The 21,220-nt window shown below is 37.2% G+C and overlaps 1 protein-coding gene across 2 annotated transcripts in view; it reads left to right on the top strand.

Annotated features, from left to right (window-relative positions):
- Positions 1-18,554, top strand: part of LOC149204406 (peroxisomal fatty acid beta-oxidation multifunctional protein-like) — a 29,613-nt gene extending 11,059 nt beyond the window's left edge. Inside the window, exons 1-3 of one of the 2 annotated variants that reach the window (XR_016252366.1) lie at positions 4,543-16,703; positions 16,788-16,867; positions 16,974-18,554. The gene's annotated coding sequence lies outside the window, so the exon portion shown is untranslated. Of the gene's footprint in view, positions 1-4,542; positions 16,704-16,787; positions 16,868-16,973 lie in introns of those variants that run through there. The other variant, XR_016252368.1, reaches the window with a different exon arrangement.
- Positions 18,555-21,220: the final 2,666 nt, after the last annotated feature.

The following is a 21,220-nucleotide window of genomic DNA, read 5'->3' on the forward strand; positions in this document are numbered from 1 at the left end:
CAGACTAGTTGTCCAATCTGCGGGGAGCCCTTGTTGTATGATGTTGTTGAAGATTTTTGTAATGTGAGGTGCAAGAATCTTTGAGCCCCACTTTAGATATTCTGCTTGGAGTTCAGCTAAGTCTTTTGCTTTTCCAACACCCAACTTCTTGATACCCATCTCTACCTCTTGTACCGTGAAGAGTTTAGTATCAGTGTTGAACAAGGGGGGAGGGTCAACCTTGGGAACCTACTCATAGAGTTGTCTTGCATAGTCAAACCATTTAGAAGCTGTAATATTATTTCCAATTTGTATATTTTTCGGTTGGAGCTCCTTCCAAAATAATTTGGGATTATTTTTCCCAAGGAAGATTAGTTCTTCCCTTCTTGAAACCATGAAATCAGCGTTTTTCTTGCTTAATAAATGCTTGTAAGATTTGAGCTTTATGTTATCCTTGTTTGACTCTTTCCACATTCTCCTTGCCTTTTTGCATTCCTTGTCAAACCAAGCATTAACCGGAAAGCAATTTGTTTCAGACTTCTTAATTTTTGTTCTTTTGCACTTTGCAAGTGCGCATTGAATTAAATGTGTTAATTCATGACTATGAAAGTTGTGAATTGTAATTTTCTCCTTCTCAAAGAGTCTCTCTAGCGTCATTTTGAAGGTATTACAATTTTCTGGGGTCAAAAGAATTCTGCCCTGTCGGAGATTTTGTTGGACATGCTGAATTTTTGACTCTAATTTTTTCTTTCCAATCCAAGAGAAACATAAATAAATTGGCTTGTGATCTGATTTCAAATCCCACAGTTGATCTCCAACCAAAACTTCTTCCATTTTCTCACACAAACCATGCGAGAAAATTACATAATCTACCACACTTGCTCCATTGTAAGTATTGCAAGTGAAATTACTGGACTTTACCCATCTAGTCAAGCCATTACAAATGACTAAATCAAAGGCCCCACATAGAGTAAGCAATTGTTCACCAAAGAGATTGCAGCCCTTGTCCTCTGAAATTCTTTCCCACTGATGATTGCTTTCTTCTGTAAGCCAAATAGGGTCACAATCATCTTTACAACAAAGAATGCTAGCTTGCTCACTTGCAGTCCTAGCATTGAAATCACCCACTATAAGGACTTCACCTAGCTGAGAATATGTTGCAATATCCGATTTTAAAGTTGCAAATGGATCTTTGTGGTCAAGCCCTCTACCTTTGTAGATTTTTGAGACCTGTGGCGCAAAATAGCATGCTGCAATTCTGATGTGGTTTCCATTTTCTGATATTTTAAACCAAATGAATTGCTTATTTGAGTCTTCTTTTTCTAACTGAATGAGACGACCTTCTTTCTCCCTTACTAAAACCATGATACCCCCGTGCCCTTTGCCATTCCCTGCTGCCTTGTTCCACATTTCCATCTTCCAGTATCCTTCAAACAAAGGTGTCTTGCACCCTTCATGCTCATGTGTTTCTATGAGGCAAATTATGTCTCTATTTTCCGCAATAGGCCCTAACCCAGGTCCTCGTTTCCATGGGTAACCTCTGCAGTTCCAACAAACTAATCTCAAGGAAACCTGGGTACGACTTGATTGCTATTTATTTTGACGTGCAAGACTCACATTTGAGTCTTTGTCCCTGTTTTCCCATACTGACCTTTCTTTCTGATTTCCTGTTGAAGAGTTTGTTGCCTCTTCTTTATTACCATCTTGCTGCTCTGTTCTAGAAGGAGGTCCAAATTGCGCTATCACAGCTTTGCCTTTATAAATCCATGCTCTCTTTCCTTCATCTCTTGCTGCCCTAACCTTTAAAATTTCCTCTCTTCTTTCCTCCTGTTGTTTTACAGTTAAATCTTCTTCTAGGAAAAAACGAGAACCCCTCAAGAGATGCTTCTTGCTTAGAATAATATATTTATCACGCAAGCTAGGCATAATGACTTTTATGGGCCTGGCTCTCTCCCCGTTAAACTTACCCACCCTCCATGCTTGGCATATTTGTCCTTGCCATAGCAACTTGTCTTTCAAGAAGTCTCTTGCAAGGTCAAGAGTACATTCATTTTTTCCATAGTCTTTCACCCCTTTAATAATTATGTTTGCTGCCCTATTTTGTCTTTCCTTGCCTTCACTATCTTGCATGTTGTCAACCTGAATATTTGTTTCTCCTTCCTTATTAGCAGAATTGCTAATAACTTGAGCCCAAGTTTTGGAAACTTTGGTGGAATCTTCTTTCATTTCTTCTCTTGCGTTCTCGTCATGGTTGTTTATTTGGACAATCATTTTCCCTTTATCCTGGGATGATTTCACATTCACCACCTCTGTACTTTCCACTACAGATTTCTTTACATTTTGCACATCCGCTTTCATGCGTTGCCATTCTATCTTCCCTATCAGGAGAGCTTCCTATAGCAATGCCACTTGTTCTTCTAAAATTTTATTGCTTTCTGCTAACACCTTGTTCTCAGCCGTTATTATATGAATTTTATGATCTCTTTCCTGCCCTTTAGCTTCTAAAACCTCCAACCTTTGTTTTGCATTTAACAATTCTTTCACATAAAGATCAGATGACCAGGTGAGAGGTGTGGATGTGGGACTATATAAGGCAAAATCATCAATGGTTTTTCCTTTGGACTTCTTGTTGCCACGTGCTTGTGGAGGATGAGGCAATTTTCACTTGTCCTAAATCATTTGTCTCCACATGTTCTTAAATTTCTAGTTCCTTTGTCATGTTTGAATGCATTTGTTGTTGCTTGCTTGCTGCTCAATACTTCCGCTGCATAAAAACTCCCTGCTTTCACACTGCTCACTGTTCGCTGCTCGCTGCTCTTACTGCTGCCCAAATTGCTCTGCTCACTGTTCACTGCTCACACTGCTCACTGTTCGCTGCTCGCTGCTCTCACTGCTGCCCAAATTGCTCTGCTCACTGTTCGCTGCTCGCTGCTCTCACTGCTGCCCAAATTGCTCTGCTTTCACACTGCTCACTGCTCACTGCTCACTGCTCACTGTTCGCTGCTCGCTGCTCTCAGTGTAATAAAAAGGCAAAAAACATGTCTCTGCAAAACATCCACGCACGTTCCATTTCAGAACAGAAAAGTGATATGTTTATTGGGGGCACAGGGATGCTAATCGTTCCACCCTGTCCGATTAATGGATTAACGAGGGTTGTATCACGGACAATCCAAATCCCCTAGATTACCAGCAACTGCCAGGCACCGCCGCTAAACTCCTAAAGGCGGGTGCACAGAGGGGGCCAGATTTTTAATTAGGATTATTGTATTCATTGTATTAATGTTGAATCGCGTGGAGAGCCAATTTGAATTGGTGTTTTTATTTCATGGTCTTAGTATAACCTTTCATATATATATATATATAATATAATTAATTATAATAATTAAATAATTATGTAATGTAATTTTATATATATTATAAAAGAAAAGAATATATATATAAAGATTAACTAGTTTAAAAGGGATACACAACAATATTTAATTCACGCAATATTATGCAGAGCCGATTACATCTTACACTTATGGTTTTTGTTTGGTTCATAATGACATCGATGGCAGTCACATATTTGGTTGGATGGAATGGTGGAGAATTATTTTGCGCTTGATCACCTCACATGTAATACATCGATTAATTTGTAGTACTAGAAAGATAACATGGTTGATGCAAAAAGATGTTGCAAAGCGGGCTAAGTTTTGATGCATATGCTTATACAACTCCCCTTTTTTTTGCTTCATAGGGAAATACTCCTAAAATGTGTAATGTGTTGTGTCCCTGGAAGTATGTCCAAGGAAAATGCTTATTCTTAGTAGTTGGGGGATGTTATAGGAGGTTTTGATCTCATTATAAGACAGGGAGAAAACTTTAGGCTAGAGGGATGGAGTGATAGCATGCACCAGATCGACAATATGATTAAACATTGAAACTATCGTTAAAGTAGTATCGGATCTCCGAAAGGCGGTTTGGGCAGCATTCTTTGAAACTCGTTTTCCAATGGGAAACTTCCACATGAGTGTATGGGCGGGGGCCATGTTTTCCATCGGGTCATTAGGCCACGTTAACGAGCGCACTGTTTGTGGCCTGATATGTCCTCCGCATTGTCGATATCGTCGGGATTCGCCCCACCGTTGATCACTGCATGAATTGTAGTGTGGGTCACCTTGAGCATGGGAGTAGACATGTGTTTGTGCATTACGCTTAAGCACCCAGTTCTTGGTCACAACCCTATGCCAAACGCTTGGTCATGAGATGTATTTTCGGCGAAGGTCTAAGCACCCCTGCCTTATCTATTATAGCAAGCATAGAGGCCAAATACATGGTGAAACTATGATGGTCATGGGGGCCTATCCATCATGATATATATATATATATATATATATATAATGGTGCATGTTGTTGGTTAGTGTCTTGGTGACAGGCTATGAAGGCAAGCTATGAGCATTTGGCGCCTGTGAGTGGACGAAAACTTTAATAGAAAAGTGGAACCCAATCCATTGGATCATGAGATGCACATTAAAGGACGCAACACAAAAACTCTCCTCTTACTGCCAGCCTATGACATGGATTATCAACATGGGCAGCTGCAACTTCTTTGAATGACTTGTTGATGTAAGCAAATTCATAGCTACGAGCCGTTGCATGTCGATGGGTAAAGCAATTTCCAATAGATAGTTGAATTACTATTTTTCATTCAGAAATTAAGTTTGAAATTTATGCTTCCAGGTGTGTAAAAGGTGTTGTAGTTGCGAAAAGGGATAATAAATCATAATGTAGGAGCAATATTTTGTGTGTTTGCATATTGGATATTGCCATGATCAAGTGATGTGTGATGCGCTGCCCATAGATGCTTGCAATGTTTTCTTGGAAGACCATGGCAATATGATTGAAATGTTGTCCATGCTGGGAAAATAAATGAATGTTAGGTTTAGAAAGAAGGAAGAAGTCTTGGCTCTAAGTTGGATGAATCTTAGAAATATAGTACGTCTTCGAAACATGATACCTCTAAATTTTGGAATAGTTTGTATAAAAAAAAAGGTGGGGTAAAAGATACCAACATTTCAAAAAACATAACGCACTATCTTGTAAATTTGATAAATTGGTCAGAAAATTTGGTATGTTTTAAAAATTATTTTGGTATGTTTGTGGTTGTTGGGAAATGTGTTTTCAAAGAGGAAATGTCAAGCGGGGGATTTTTCTTACAACTTAATTTTTTGATGTTCCCAATACGAGATGAAGAGAGTGGTGATATCAACGTGGTGATGCTTTGTTTAGCAAACAAGTGCTTGAAGGAAGTTGGGAAAATGAAGTTTGTTTATTTTTATTTCCAAAAGATAATAAATTTGAATTGGAGAATGTTATACCAACGAAAGTTGAAGAGTTGCTCATAGAATTTGGACAGGTAATTTCAAATGCAGTTCCAATGGGATTACAATCAATGATACGTTTTTCCCACCAAATTCGTTTGATACTAGGATTCAATCTAATAAACAACACAACACCTCATAAGATCGCTCCACTTGAAGTGCAGAGGTGTATAAGCAAGTCCAAGAGTTGTTAGAGAAATAAAGCAATAATATGAGAAAGTTTGAGTCCATGAACAGTCCCGATTGTACTTACACCAAGAAAAGGTTGAAATTGGATAATGTACAATGACTTGAGGTCAATTCGTAATCAAAATCCAATATATATATTTCCTTGCCAAGGAAGGATGATTTGATGAATTATTTGTGGAGGTCAATGCACTTTTGGAAGATTGACTTGAAGATTTGGTATCATCAAAGAACATAGAGGGTAAAAGGTAAGCCTTTACAACCTTCATATGGCTTGCATGACCTTTGGCCTAGCTATAAAACTATTATCTAGTGGTGTGATTTCTTATGTTGATTATGCATTTGTTTACGAATATGTTACCTAAGAATATCAAGGTATTGTCAATATTTTTAGAATAATTATGGTTATGATTATGATGTAATCATTAGTGGTTGTTAATAGTTATAATGTCAATCATTCTTGCAAATTTTGCAAAAGGGCATCAAGTGAATGGTTCAAGGGCTTGAAGGGTACTTGGAGGCCCTAGAAAACTAACAGTTGGGAGATTGTTGTGGCTTGGTACCCTAGCCAATGAAGAATACTAAATATGTATTCAGTAATGAGTGAGTAGATGCCCGTGAAGCTAACAACATAACAACTTTTATAGATAAGTGTTGGTTGCTATCTTTTGTGTTTGAATATATGTGCTTTAACTAGGAAATCAAACTCTTATGGATATAATATTTCTTAGTATAAACATGAGTATAAGATGTTGGTTTATTTGTTGAATACTTTGGGTATATGCTAAAGAACTAAGACCTTGGGGTATCCCAAGGCAGTGCACGTTCAGTGATTGATTAGTCAGTGAGTTCTAAGGTTGAACTCTGAATCTGACAGAAGTGGGATTATTCAGCTAATCATTTGATGCACCCTGGTTGAGAGCCTAGGTGGCTCTGGTTAATGGCTTGATTAGTCGTGGAGTCAACATTCCATCGACTCTTGCAAGATAAGTATCGAATTTGTACATACTTCATTCTTGCACATCGAGATATATGGTTTGTGATTTGAAATTTGTAAGAATATAATATTTTTCGATCAATTATTGATTTTATAGATAGGAAATTATTGTTACTATCATAAAACTCAAGATTGGTTATGGTAAATATGTCAGTCAAAATGTTGTTGGGTGGTCTATGATGCAATAATATAAATGTGCATGGACACATGTTAAGTGTTGGAAAAGTAGCATGAAAACTGCAAAACAAGTACATAACATTAATAAGATTTAACAGGTTTTCTATGAAAGTGGTGACATGCCTTCTAACAAGTCTTTATAGGTCACAAGACCATGTTAGATGTGAAAAAAATTTGACAAGTTGTGGCAGGGTTATGCCACAAGACATAACAAGTTTTGGAATAGCTTTGGCAGCAGATTTGATTAAAGTTTGATTAGAAGTTCAAGCTTTGATTAATCACTGCCATGAAGAAAATAGCCAACTTAGTAGGGATTTGGAGGGGAAAACGATTGAACTTAAATAGAAACGCCGAGCAATAGAGAAAAGAGAAGCTCGAAATGATTTTAACATATTCCAGATATTTTGGCAATCAAGTGACAGGAAAAGCTCTACAACAATTATGTCAGTTGAGAAGGTTCACTGTTAATTGCATGCAGGAACAATGCTTTTTGGTTGAGGCATAACAATGGGCGTGGCATGAATTTTTATCATTGACACCTTACAAGAAATAGTAAACTATGTTGTGTATCTAGCTAAATGTTTACTTGCATATGAGTGATGTTCTTTTGAAATTCAAAACATGTGTATATAAATCAAGGTTAATTGTTTATGATATTAATTTTATTTTTGATGCCTTCTAGGCATAATGTTGGTGGTATTAGAAGTGCACACTCTACAATGTTGATTTGTGGTAGCATCGAATGTGATCTAGCCATGAAAATTGGTGGAGAGGCTAAAAAACATGAGATCTCCAAAACCCATAAATAGTTTGGAGAAATTCTACCTTGATGAGGAGATATTAAAATAATTAATATTTTTAATGGGGTCCTAAGTATAAACTTAGGAAAATTAAAATATTAATGTGTATTAATATAATTTTGGGTTAGAAGGTTCCAAGAGACGAGGATCAAGACAAATATAATCTTAGCAGTTGATTAGGGAATTAATCTCGGCTGTTGAAGACTCAACAGGGAAAGTATAAGAGGAGGCTTGAGGGTTAGTTGGAGATACACCAAAATTGATCAGTTAGTTCAATTTTCTGGAGCAAGGTTTGCTGAGAGAATTGAACAAATGATCTATTGCAGTGAGGGGTAGTTCAGTAGAAGGCCGAGAATACATACCAGAGAGGTAGAGATAGTGCCAGAGAGATAGTGCAGAGCCTGGGAAGGTTGACGCAGAGGCAACTGAGACTAACACAATGGCAGAGGAGGCCAGCGTGGGTGATGCAGAGGACCAAAGAGACGATGTAGAGAACCAAGTGGCTGACGCAGAGGCATCAATATTTTCGCAAAGGCTAGCAAAGCTCACGCAGGGCCAAGAGGCAGCGCTGTAGATTTTTGTGTAGCAGACTGGAGTTGAGAGGGTGACGCAGTCCCTGGAGAGTGACGCAGAGTAGTGGAGAAGCTTGGAACAACTTTCGTTGTCTAGCTAAGGAGTTGGCGTAGTTGTTGTTGGATTGATCATCTGGTGGCTGACCAGCCAGAATATCTGTCTCCGAGGAGAGGTACTTATGCCAAGGAAATTCTCTAAAGGGTGAACTATTTCTGGCACCCTAGTTGTATTTAGACACTGCATAATAATAAAACCATCATATCTTCTCTATCGGTTTTCCCGCATTGGGTTTTTTCTGGGACGATTGTCTAACGGTTTCGCTTGTGTGATTGTCTCAGTTATTTCAGTTGCTAATCTGTATATGTGTTGAGGTTGCATTTGTGTTTATTCGGTATTTATATTTATAAATAATTTGTTAATGGAAAGAACAAGTAGGAGATAATAAACTAGATAATGCAGTAGGAATTTCTGACGTGTCAGAGTTAGAAATTTCAACTGGTATCAGAGTATTGCAAATCACAGGAGAATTGAATGCACCAACAGAAATATGAAATTTGCAGCAATAGCAGCTGTCCCGAGAGATAACATTGTTCCAGAGCAGAAGCAGCTAGAGAGGAAGTGATGCAAAGATTGTGTCATCATTTTAAGCCAATAGGAGGGTCAGCGTAGAGGCAGAGAGGGGCAGATCAGACCTACGTAGTGCTTGGTCATCCTTCTCAGCCAGGAAGGATCGACGCTATGGCCAGGAGGAGCAGATTCAACCTTTGTTGGGATTGCGCAGAGCCTAAAAGACTCAATTTCTTTGGTTGTCAAGGCTTGGGGAGCTGTGAGAAGATTGTGATTTGAGGAGCTAGTGGGACATTATTTCTGTCAAAGTAGAACAACGTCTAAGGAGGTAGGACCAAGGTAGAGGGAGTCACTACCTCGATGGATTTATAGCCAAGGAATCCAGATCTGAGTTGCAGTTGCAATGAGGATTGGATAGGAGTGGCTCGACAGTTGGCCAGAGGATTTCCAGAAGGGAAATTAGGACTTAGAGGGAGATTTCCAGGAGGGGAGTCGAGACTCAAAGGGAGTCCAGAAGAGGAGCTGAAATGGCAGTGAATGGACTAAGGGATCAAGACAGGTTGGACGAGGCTTCCAACTTTGTCATCTGGAAAGCCAGGATCCTGGCAGTCCTGGATAGGCATCACATCAAGGAATTTGCCTTGAAAACCGTGGGTATCCTAGTTGACCCAGCTGAGAAAGAGAAGTATGAGGATGTAATGGCAAGAGTGAAGTGCATGATCCTAGATGGGGTCAAAGATCATGCCATACCACACATTGTTGAGAAGAACACAACAAAGGAGATGTGGGACACCTTGACCACCTTATACCAGGGCTCTTTCGTGCAACGGAAGATGCTATTGGAGAATCAGTTGCAGTCATATCAGATGCAGAAGGGAGAGCAAATAGATCCATTCCTTCTCAGGTTTCAAGAGATTCACGACCAGCTTACTTTCGTGGGGTCTACATCGGATCCAGAATTTATGGTCAGGACTGCCCTGAATGCAGTCTCTGAGGAGTGGGAGACATTTGTCCAAAGTATTTTGGGCAGGGCTACTCTTCCCGGCTGGGAGGAGATGTGGGCATCTCTTTGTTAGGGGGAGATTAGGAGGATGACCAAGGTGGGGAGTAGTGGCAAGGGAGGTCGAATCAAGAAAGAGGAGGAGGAGGATGTGACTCTAGCATCTGTAGGACAACAAGGGAAGAGGAAGAAGGACATCTCCAAGGTTAAGTGCTTCCATTGTGAGGAGCTGTGACATTATGCATCCCAGTGTCCCAGGAAGAAAAACAAGGGAGAGACTTCCGACTCAAAGGCAGCTCCAGCTAAGGTGGAGAAAGAGGTCGAGGCTGATGACGATTGTGCCATGAGTACTCATGCACGTCTAGAGAAGAGGTGGGGAGACATCGATTTGTAGTCAGGGGGACTACATACTAGGGGCAGGATCCTTGAGGTGCCCAAAATCTTGGATCATATCCGACTACGAGAGCCCTTAACGACAGTAGCAGGATGATAGTGGTCGGTTGGAGCAAAGTGTAGTGGAGCAGCAAGGCAACACTTCGATGAAAAAATTTGAGGCAACGTAGTAGAGGTTGTAGCAGTGCGAGAGGCATATAGGTGTATGCAACAACGCAGTGGCAGCAGAGGGAGCACAAGATAACAGCAGAGGTAGCTTCAGTTTCACAAGGCTTCTAGACTGACTGGGATGTCAGTATTTGGGAGAAGTCAGTTACCTACTTCTCGGTAACTGAGTTGTAGTGCAACAACTAGCAGTGGTAGTGCTAGGGGCAGCATATTGAGAGGGAGATATAGTACATATGTAGCAGTGGCAGTGGCAGTGTCATGAGAAGCAGTACAGGAAGCAGTAGTGCAGATGATGTGAGGCAGCAGGCCAAGCATCAACATAGGCATCGGTGCGGAGGATCAGTGTGATGTTTCTATGGTGAAACATTACTAGAGTACATTCCTCGCTAAGAGGGAGTGTTTATTTTTGGTAGCATCAGATGTGCTCTAGCCATGAAAATTGGTAGAGAGGATAAAGCACATGAGATCTCCAAAACCCAAAAATCGTTTGGAGAAATTCTACCCGGATGAGGAGATATTAAAATAATTAATATTTTTAATGGGGTCCTAAGTATAAACTTAGGAAAATTAAAATATTAATGTGTATTAATATAATTTTGGGTTAGAAGGTTCCAATAGACGAGGATCAAGCCAAATCTAATATTAGTCGTTGATTAAGGACTTAATATTGGTCGTTGAAGACTCAACAGGAAAAGGATAAGAGGAGGCTTAAGGGTCAGTTGGAGATACACCAAAATTGATCAGTCAGTTCGATTTTCTAGAGAGGGGTTTGACGAGAGAATCAAACCAATGATCTGTTGCGGCGAGAGGTAGTTCGGTAGAAGGCCGAGAATACATAGCAGAGAGGCAAAGATAAAGCCAGAGAGACAGCGCGGAGCTTGGGAAGGCTGATGTAGAGGCAACTGGGACTGACGCAGTGGCTGAGGAGGCCAGTGTGGGTGACAGAGAGGGCCAGAGAGCTGATAAAAAGAAACAAGTGGTTGATGCAGAGGTGGCGGTAGCTGCGTAGAGGCTAGTAGAGCTGACACAGGGCCAAGAGGCAACACTGGAGATTTTCATGGGGCAGGCTGGAGCTGAGAGGGTGACGTAGTCCCTGGAGAGTGTTGTAAAGCAGAGGAGAAGCTTGGAACAACTTTCGTTGTCCAGCTAAGGAGCTGTTGTAGTTGCTGTTGGATTAATCATCTTGTGGCTGATCAACTAGAATATCTGTCTCCGAGGAGAGGTACTTCTGCCAAGGAAATTCTCTGAAGGGTGAGCCATTTTTGGCGCCCTAGTTGTATTAAAATCTTCATATCTACTGCATCAATTTTCCTGAATTGGGTTTTCCTGGGGACAATTGTCCAAAAATAACGATGTCCCTTGTGTAATTGTCTCAGTTATTTTAGTTGTTGATCTGTATATGTTTTGAGGCTGCATTTGTGTTTATTTCAGTATTTATATTTATAAATAACTTATTAATGGAAAGAGCAAGTAGGAGATAATAAACCGGATAATGTAGTAGGAATTTCTGACGTGTCAGACTTAGAAATTTCAACATACAGCATGGGGCATGGACCTCCAGGTCTTGCTGGAGTGTGGTTGGTACTAGATGTGTGAAGGATGCTTGAGGATGAAACCAAGTACGAGGACATGGAATTGTAGCTACGAAGTGGGAGCTCAAGTCATTTTTCATTAGAGAAAAATAGATTGCATATATATATCTTGCATGAGGAAGGAATGTAATACCCCCACCATTCATAATGTAATCTATTATTACTTATTTAGGCCGGTGAGCCGCACTGATATTATGAGGCTGAAGTGCCCTTATAGCGAAGTTAAATATAGTGTGGAGCTAGCATGCCCAAATACTTTTGAGCATGTAAAGGTTGTAAGGCCTTAGAGCCTGAAATATAATTAATGTAATAAAATATTATAAAAATAATAAAATAAGGCTAGTTGTGGAGCCCACTCCATGAAAAGAGTATGGGGGGTGCAACTCCAACGAAAAGGGCAACAGTTGGATATTTTTGGTGAAAAGTGCACTTGGGACCCATGAGGGTTCTAGAGGGTGCCATGTGGCAAGTTAAGCCATGCATATATAAAGAAGTGTAGGTTGGATATTTGGGGGGGGGGGGGTTGGTCAGTGAGTCTTGGGGAAAAGGACTCTGAGACTGACTGATGGCCAATGGGTCCTGGGATTAGACTCTGGACTGGTCAGGGTGCGGTTATTAATTTAACTATGCCTTATGGATGCATCTGGTTTTATAACATGAACCCCCAATGTTGACGGTTTATGGGCTGGAGGATGCCTGGAGCCCTAGAGTAGCATGATTGTTGGGATGACACCTTGGCAATTGGCCTGGAGGGTGTTTGGAGCCTTGGAGCACTGCGACTGTTGGGTTGACAACTTGGTCTTGGAGGTATGGATATTTTTCGCCTACCGTTGCCTTTGGAGTTGTCGTCCCAGCTTGGGGGTGACTCGGTGGTTGAGCTTATGAACGACTAGGTCCATGGCTGGGAGGAACATGGACAACCGCAGCTAGTTGGCTCATTAATATAGATAAGTACCATGTTCTTGATGTATTTCTGTGTATTTTTTATGTGCATTTATGCAATTCAACTATAAACCGTAATTTGGGTAACTATCGTATTACATATTGTGTGTTCGTGATGTGCCTTAAAATTTGTGTATTGTTGGATTGATTAACCTTGGCTGGAGCTTCGCATAATTACAAGAATGCTTCTATTGTGATGCTTAACTGTTGTTATATGCAATGTAGGAAATATGACAAATTGTTCTTCAAGGCATAATTAATTATAATTGTATGGCACATGCTAATTTATGGTAAAAAAATTCATATGTCTACATTCTTTGCATTTAATTTATTTATTATTGCACAATATTGTTGGGTAGTGTTTACTGATTGACGCTGGGGACATTACAAGAGATATGATTTCTATTTTTTTTTCTCAATCTAGCTCAACACATTTCTGAATTGCTTCTCATTCATTCACATTTTTCTATTATTTTGGCTTCTCGCTTTTTCTGAATTTCCAGAACACCCGTTGAGCTAGGGCTGCAACGGTAGGAAGGTATGGCGATTTCGTTATCTGGACCACCCATTTTCAAGATGTTAGATGGGATTTTTTTGTTCTTGTTGTTCATCGATTCAACTGTTTGTATAAGGGTGTTGTTAAAAATACTTGCCAAAGATATGTTTTCTATTTCTTTCTCAATCAAGCTCACCATTTTTCTTTGTTTCTTTTCATTCACTTGTGCTTTCTTTTATGCTTTTGTGCTATTTTGGCTTCTTGCTTTTTCCAAAATTTAGGGATAGGAAGGTATAGCATTTCCATTGTCTAGAACACCCATTTTCAAGATTTTACATTGGTTTTCTTGTCTCCAATTTGAAGCGAATCCTGAGAATCCAATTTGATGGGTAGGGCAGGTTCCCTGGGAGGTAGAGCACCCCTTCCACCAGGCAGCCATTCTTTCCAATGACAAAGTCGTAGTAACCATTCTTCCCAATGACAAAGTCGTAGTAAATGAGGGCAAACCTTTTCTTAACAAATTCGTAGTAAATTCTGGCAAGTTGACGAGATATGTTCATAACTTCATGTTGCCCCCAAGGTAGGATAAGTCGTGTCAACCGAAGATTTCCCGATATTCCTGCTGAAGACGATGGAGTAGGCCTACATGCAGTATTTGAAATCCTCCCCCTATAGCTTGGAAAACCCCACTTCCACGTCTCCCATTGCTTAAATATCGAAGGAGGGATGGATGGACAAATTTTTTTCTATTTTAGTTCTGCAATGACCACCTTAAGAAATCACACAATACTTTTAATAAAGTACGTTACGCACGGATTCAAACACGAGCAGTCATTGTGTGGTCCATGAGACGTAGGTGGAGGAACACAGGGGTAGTCATCATGTGGTCCATGAGATGGAGGCAAACGAACACAGGGGCAATCATCACGTGGTCCATAAGACGGAGGTGGACGAAAAATGGTTGGGCAAAACTTTTTCAACATGTTGAATCTTAGCTTGATGGAGGACGACGAAAATGGAGTTTGAAGATTGGTTGGGGTGAATAGTTTCTGCTCACCGCAAGCCCGCAGAGAAAACACCTTCAGTGTAATAATATAACCACTTTGAATACAACATTTTTTAGATACACATAACTTGCCTTAATTTCAATACAATTAACTTGTCATTGCACAAATGGCAACCATCTCTAATGATTGTCTAATTACATTCAAGTACATTATCTTTATTTATTTATTAATTTTTTATATCCACAACACACTAAAAATTTACCTCATTAATTATACTCACACTTAATATCATAAACTTAATTACTTAATATCATAAACTTAATTAACATAACAATGAAAAAAATACAAAAATATTTACCATAAACTTAATTAACATAACAATGAAAAACATTCCAAAAATATTTACCATTTATAAATTTGTTTTTCTAACTAACCTTATTTTATTATTTAACTTACATTTTTATTAATACTGCTATATTTAAACTCAACCCTATTACAATATATAACTTTATATATATCTAGTCATCATTTAAATAATTATAGCCAATAGTATTATTTATAATTCATGACTTAAATAACTACACCCAATATGATGCAAATAATTATATAAGTGTCATGATTATAATAACAATTTTAGGATATGAGGATATCAATTATTGGTTGATTATGAATCCTTGCGAGTTACCCTTATGCTCTTTTAGTAATAGCTAAACAGGATCTTAGTTTTCTCTAATAAAATGGATGTTTCGTCATAATAATTTTGAAATGCACACACGGCTACTTATTGTTCCAGCCTTGCATTATTGTTACTGTGAATTAAGTTATTGGTATATTTAGATTTTTTATTTTTTAAGGACGGACAATGATTTTTGGCATTCATATTTTTTAATAATGAAGCACAGTGACTTTTGTGGCTTGGCTGGAATTTTTAATAGGTAAAAAACTTCCATTTTCTTTTCTAAAAGGGCAAAATAAAAAACTTGGAATTTTTAATTTGAATGCATAAAATCTGTTCCCTAAATTGTAGTATGACAATGTGAAACCAGAATTAACTGGCAGGCTCTCTTCATCTTCACATGCTCGTACACTTGGAAGTGGAGGAACAGTCGCATTTTTCAAGATTGCGGGCTGCCGCTTGCCTCCATACTTCCTTCTATTCTGGGCTCTTTGGCTCCACCGATTTAAATTGGCTGGCTGCAATCTTCGTTACCTGCTATATCATCTCCATCAGCGCTATGGGATCAGTTTCTTTTTTATTATCGTCATCGAGTTTTTGCTGTTGCCCTCTCACTTCTTATTACGATTCTGCGGAACTGTTTTTTTTTAGATTTTACTCTTCTATGTTTTGGATTCGACAGTTGCCGCGGATCAATGCTTCAACAATATATTTCTCACACATCATGCACTGATCATACGTTTTTGTATCATCTAAATATGCTCTGATCAATGGCGTTTGGCTTGCTATGTTCATGCTTGGCTCGGTAGCAGCCCACAAATGTATCGACCATTATATTCACTTAATATAATCTATTCTGTTTTTTCCCTCTGAAAAAAAAAAAATGTGAAACCAGAATTAAAAGAACCTTCATCTTATTTAGGAAGCTAAGCATTGGAATAGTGCCTTATAGTCTATTGGGTCATGGTTTTTAATACGCATTTCACCTTCAGACATTCTTAATAACTCTTTTTATTTAATCTAATTTTGGGAGAAGAAACTACAGCAAATAGGTAAGGTATTAACAATCCATAGGTAACAGAGTAAATATTTAATATTATAAGGATATCTTAACTAGTTTCTTGACTTAGTTATAAATGCAACGTTTAGTGATTATATGAATCATTCAAACACTTGAGCAGTAATCAACCATTTAAATTCCAGTGTCAGAAAACTCTCACTTAACACCAAGCATACGACTTTCCCTAACTCATTAAACTACATCCCAAATCTGCCAACAATATGCCAATTATGAAATTGTCTTCCTGGGTCATCCATCCTCGAGCCACTTAACTGCTGTAAAAACATACGAGAACACTTTGCAACCTGTTCTGTTACGGTAGGGTATCATAGTACGATAACCAATATTTATGTAGTTATTGGTTTATTAATGCAATTAAGAGAAGTCATGGTCATGTAATCTATACCTTTTCTGAGCATTGGCGATTAGCTATGGAAGATTTTCTAGAGCGGTAAATCTATTGGCTTAGTGCATGATCAATGCTCAGGTATGATCAATGCTCAGGTATGGTATAGATGACACATTTACATTTTCAGGCTACTTCATGAATTTTTTAGGATAGTTGATTTTTTTAACAGGAAAGGTATCCGTTGTTGTATCCACTGTTGAGTGAAAAGATTGAGTACGACAGTATATCTGTGGCTGAGTGAAAGGATTGAGGATAGCGTTAATCTCAACTAAGTGAAAAGGGACTAAGTGAAAAGGGTTGAGGGACGATGGTTCATTAATGGTATTTACTCTGCCCATCTACCAGCTGGCCCTTCTTGTATTGCATTTTTTAACCTGTAATTCATGCATTCCTGTTTTGGAGCAGGAGCCTGCCCAAGAGCTAGAGCCAGACCCTGAGAAAGGGGTCACCATCACAGCTGAGATTGGAAACTAGCACGATCACAGGTTGGTTACAAAAATCAATTCCTCGCCATTTTTCACCGTTCTATTCCCTTCCACTTACATTTTGAGGCCACCTCATGAATTTTCAGGGATTGTTGTTTTCTGACAGGAAAGGCGTTGGTTGTTGTATCCACTGCTGAGTGAAAGGATTGAGGACGGTGGTACATCTAACGGTTGTGTGAAAGGATTGTTGAGTGAGTGAAAATGATTGAGGGATAGCGGTTCATTAATGGTATTTACTCTACCCATCTACCAGCTCACCCCTCCTGTATTTCATTGATGTAACCTGTAATCCCTGCAATCCGGTTCTAGAGCAGGAGCGTGCCCAGGAGGTACAGTTAGTTCTAGAGCCGGAGCGTGCCCAAGAGTTACAGCCAGACGTAAGAGGTCGAGGAGATAGAGCCAGAAGCTGAGAAAGGGGTCCCCTCACAGCTGAGATTGGAAAGAGCATGGTCACAAGTTGGTTACAAAAATCAATCCTTCACCTTTTTTCATTGTTCTCTTCCCTTCCCATATGTATATTGTTGTAGCTGAGATTGGAAAGAGCATGGTCACAAGTTGGTTACAAAAATCAATCCTTCACCTTTTTTCTTTTTTCATTGTTCTCTTCCCTTCCCATATGTATATTCTTTCATACAACAACAGACCTTTTTCCTGTTAAAAAAACAACTATCCCAGAAAATTCATGATATAGCCTGAAAATTCATGATCATGCACCAAACCAATGATTGACTTAGACCTTTTTCCGGTTAAAAAACAACTATCCCAGAAAATTCATGATATAGCCTGAAAATGTAAATGTGTCATTCATATCCTACATAAGCATTGATCATGCACGAAACCAATGATTGACTTAGTGCATGATTGTTAAAATTTGCCTATAAATAAGTATCATAAATCCACCCTTTATGTGTGAGAAAAGTTATATAGTCAAAGTTGCAATTGGATTTGAATTGGCCCGCCCATCTTTTACATTTTGAATTTGCCGGCCCACTCTATTTGATTTCAATTTGCGTTTACATTTTGAATTTGCCCACCCACTCTGTTTGATTTCAATTTGCGTGAGATAGTGGAATGGCCGGACTGGGACGCAGCCAACAAAGAACATCTAGGCAAAGAATTATCAGACGTTTTGCTATATTTAGTGAGACTCACAGACATCTGTGACGTGAACCTCAGAGATGCTCGCGCTGAGAAAGTTCAAGAAAATGCGTTGAAATACCCCGTCCAACGCTCCACTGGCTTCTTCGATGATGAAGATGACTACAACAGTAAGGTTTGAGGTCTGGGTTTCAAGGACTCCCACTGACCATCTTGTACATTATGTTCTGTGAACGGCAGAGTATCCCATTATGTTGGTGCAGTTCTTACGATTATGTTTTTCGTCGTTGTTATGTATTTAATATCTGTTTTTTTGCAAAAACGCTACCATGTCTCAAGATTCTCAAGATTCCAGACATGAAGTCTGGAAGTTCATCATTGCACTCTGTACATTCCCAGTAATGTGGCGGTTTTCTTAATAGAAAGATGGTTTTGCTAATATGTAGAGTGAACGGAAATTATGGCAAGGAATGGAAGAAAAACGGAGGAAACGTTGGAATCAATAATCGTTACGGTAGAATTGGTGGATACACCGGATTGTTGAAGAACGATTCCTCCAACTAACAATTCTGAAATTCAGTCTCTGTTGGTAGTTAGACTAGCAGTATGGGTTTGGTGGACTATGGTTTTTTGAAATGCCATGTCCATGATATTATTGACTCTACTCTTTCTCTTTCCATTATTGCTCATGCAATTGATATATAGGTTATAGCTTGAGTAGCCTAAGAATATAAATTCAAAATTAGAATATTTAAAAATAATTTTTTCCTAAAAAAACTTTTCATATATATTCAAAATTAAAATATTTAAAAATAATTTTTTACTGAAAAAAACTTTTCCTATATAGCTTATAATTTGAGTAAGTTTAATAATTAAGAATATAATTAAAAAAAATAAAATCATAAGTCCAAAGTCAAATAAAAATAGAATAGGTTTAAAAACAATTAAAAAAAAAAAAAACCTTTAAAACTCTTTATCGTTCAACTACTACTTGATATATTATCAGATAAATTTGGAATAATATTTTAAGTTGCATGTGGTCACGGATCAAAAGCTTTAAAAACAAATTTATTTTGTTGAGAAAAAGAAAACCTTTTTATTGTTCAACGACTTGAGATATTCGTACGATAAATTTGGAAACATGTGAATTGATATATAGGCATGGCTTGTTCTTATAAGCATATACAATTTTTTATATTAAATTCATTGATTTTTATTAAATTTATAATGTTATGAAAATACGTTAATAAATATTTATTTAATTAAGTTTATTTTAAATTATCTTATTGCACTTTATTATAGGTTTAGGATGTTTTTATTTACGTGTAAGAATTTCAACATTTATTTTAATAATTATTATTAAATTTATAATACTTTATTTTTAATCGTTTAATTAATATTTATGTAATTAATTTACGTAATTAATTGTGTGATGGATTATTTTGTTGTATTTCACTATTATCTTTAGTATATTTAATTTTTTTATGAGTAGATTTTAATCTGTGAATTGGATTTTTTAATCATGTTTTTATTTATTTTTGATTGAGTGGATTATGAATATTTAATTTAGTTTAGATCTTGGTTCAGGGGTAAAAAATTATATCCACTTATAAATTTGAATTTGTATTTTTTTAATAAGAAATTATATTTTTAATTATTATTTTTCCAGTTGGATTTGTATTTGTTATAAATTTAAATTTGTAATTTTAAAAAAAAAAATTGTATTTTTAATTATTAGGCTTATTCAAATTGTAGTTTGGTTTCTCTATTACTTTAAAATTTTCTCTTCTCATTTTACTTATTCAAAATCACCCTTCCACACACAATTCAAACAAAGATTCATTAACAATATACCATTCATTACTAATAAAAATATATATAGTTTTCTTAAAAAATTAGTCTTTTCAATTGTTTCAAAATTTTCCCACTCATTATTCTTATTCAAAATCACCATTTCACATAAATAAATTCATTAACAACATACCCTACATTATTAATAAAATTATATCGTACAATCCTTTTAAATACTTTTAAATACTTTCAAATAACTCTCAAGGAAAAAAATTATAGCTCACAACACTAGCAAAATGAATATACTTAACCAAATATATCAAAAATTATCTACTTAGCCATTCGTACGAAACTCTTTCTCAAAAATATAGACTACTTATAATATTTCATTGTGTCATTAGGATATAATGTTCCTTTTTCTACCATACCTATTATTGCTTATTTATATGAATGACTTTGAATATTTCATTGTGTCATTAGGATATAATGTTCCTTTTTCTACCATACCTATTATTGCTTATTTATATGAATGAATTTGTACTCTTTAATGGATACAAATTTATAATATTTATTCTTAAAAAAAATTGGGTTATTATTTCATGGTTTAATTATGTATGACCCATTATATATATATAATTTCATTTTGTTTATAAATTTATTATTTCTTTTATAATGATGATTAATATAACATGAGGCATTGAATTATATTATGTGTTGAGATGATATTGAGGATTTACAAAGTATGTGGACTTTAAGAGTTAGTCAAGATATTTAGAATCAAATTAAGATTGAGAGTTGGATGTATTTATAACAAAGCTGGATGTCTCTATAACAAAATATATGATATTCTTTTTATTATTTGGATAATGTTATTTGATCTTTGTTCTTATGCATGTGCAAGAACAAGGGCTACTATTGAAGCTTAACCTATATATTGGTAAACATTTTGTGAAGGAGGCATTACATGTGTACCATAGGGAAAGTTGGAGGTTATTCTTACAGATTAGAAACTCTATGTATCTGAAGAAAGGGAGGATAAAACATATCCTCACCTATGAGGTTACATGATTTTGTGAGGCTAAGCCACAAAACAAGGGTCACAAAATAAGGGAACATAAGTTAATATTCCTTAGTGAACAACAATTATATCACCATTCATAAAATAAGAGGGAATGAACATGGCTTCACTCATAAAGTATTAGTTCGCCCTCCATGTAGATATTTATATCCAAGGATTGGAGTGACTATGGCTTAACCTTTGTTGTGACTCTAAATTCTCCATCCTAAAATAAAGGCATACATTACATGCATTATTTAGAAATAAATTTCATATAATGATAGAAATAAAGGCTCCCTCTCACTCCCTTGTACCTTCTTGGATTGTGGGAGGTGATACTTTATGATTAACCCGATCGTCGTGGTATGTTATAGAAATGGGTTTACATAAATACTCCAAAATTTGTG

This window comes from Pinus tabuliformis, chromosome 1_2 (genome assembly GCF_031772625.1).
Source record: "Pinus tabuliformis cultivar Carrire ecotype Pingquan chromosome 1_2, CPIR1, whole genome shotgun sequence".
Lineage (NCBI taxonomy): Eukaryota > Viridiplantae > Streptophyta > Pinopsida > Pinales > Pinaceae > Pinus > Pinus tabuliformis.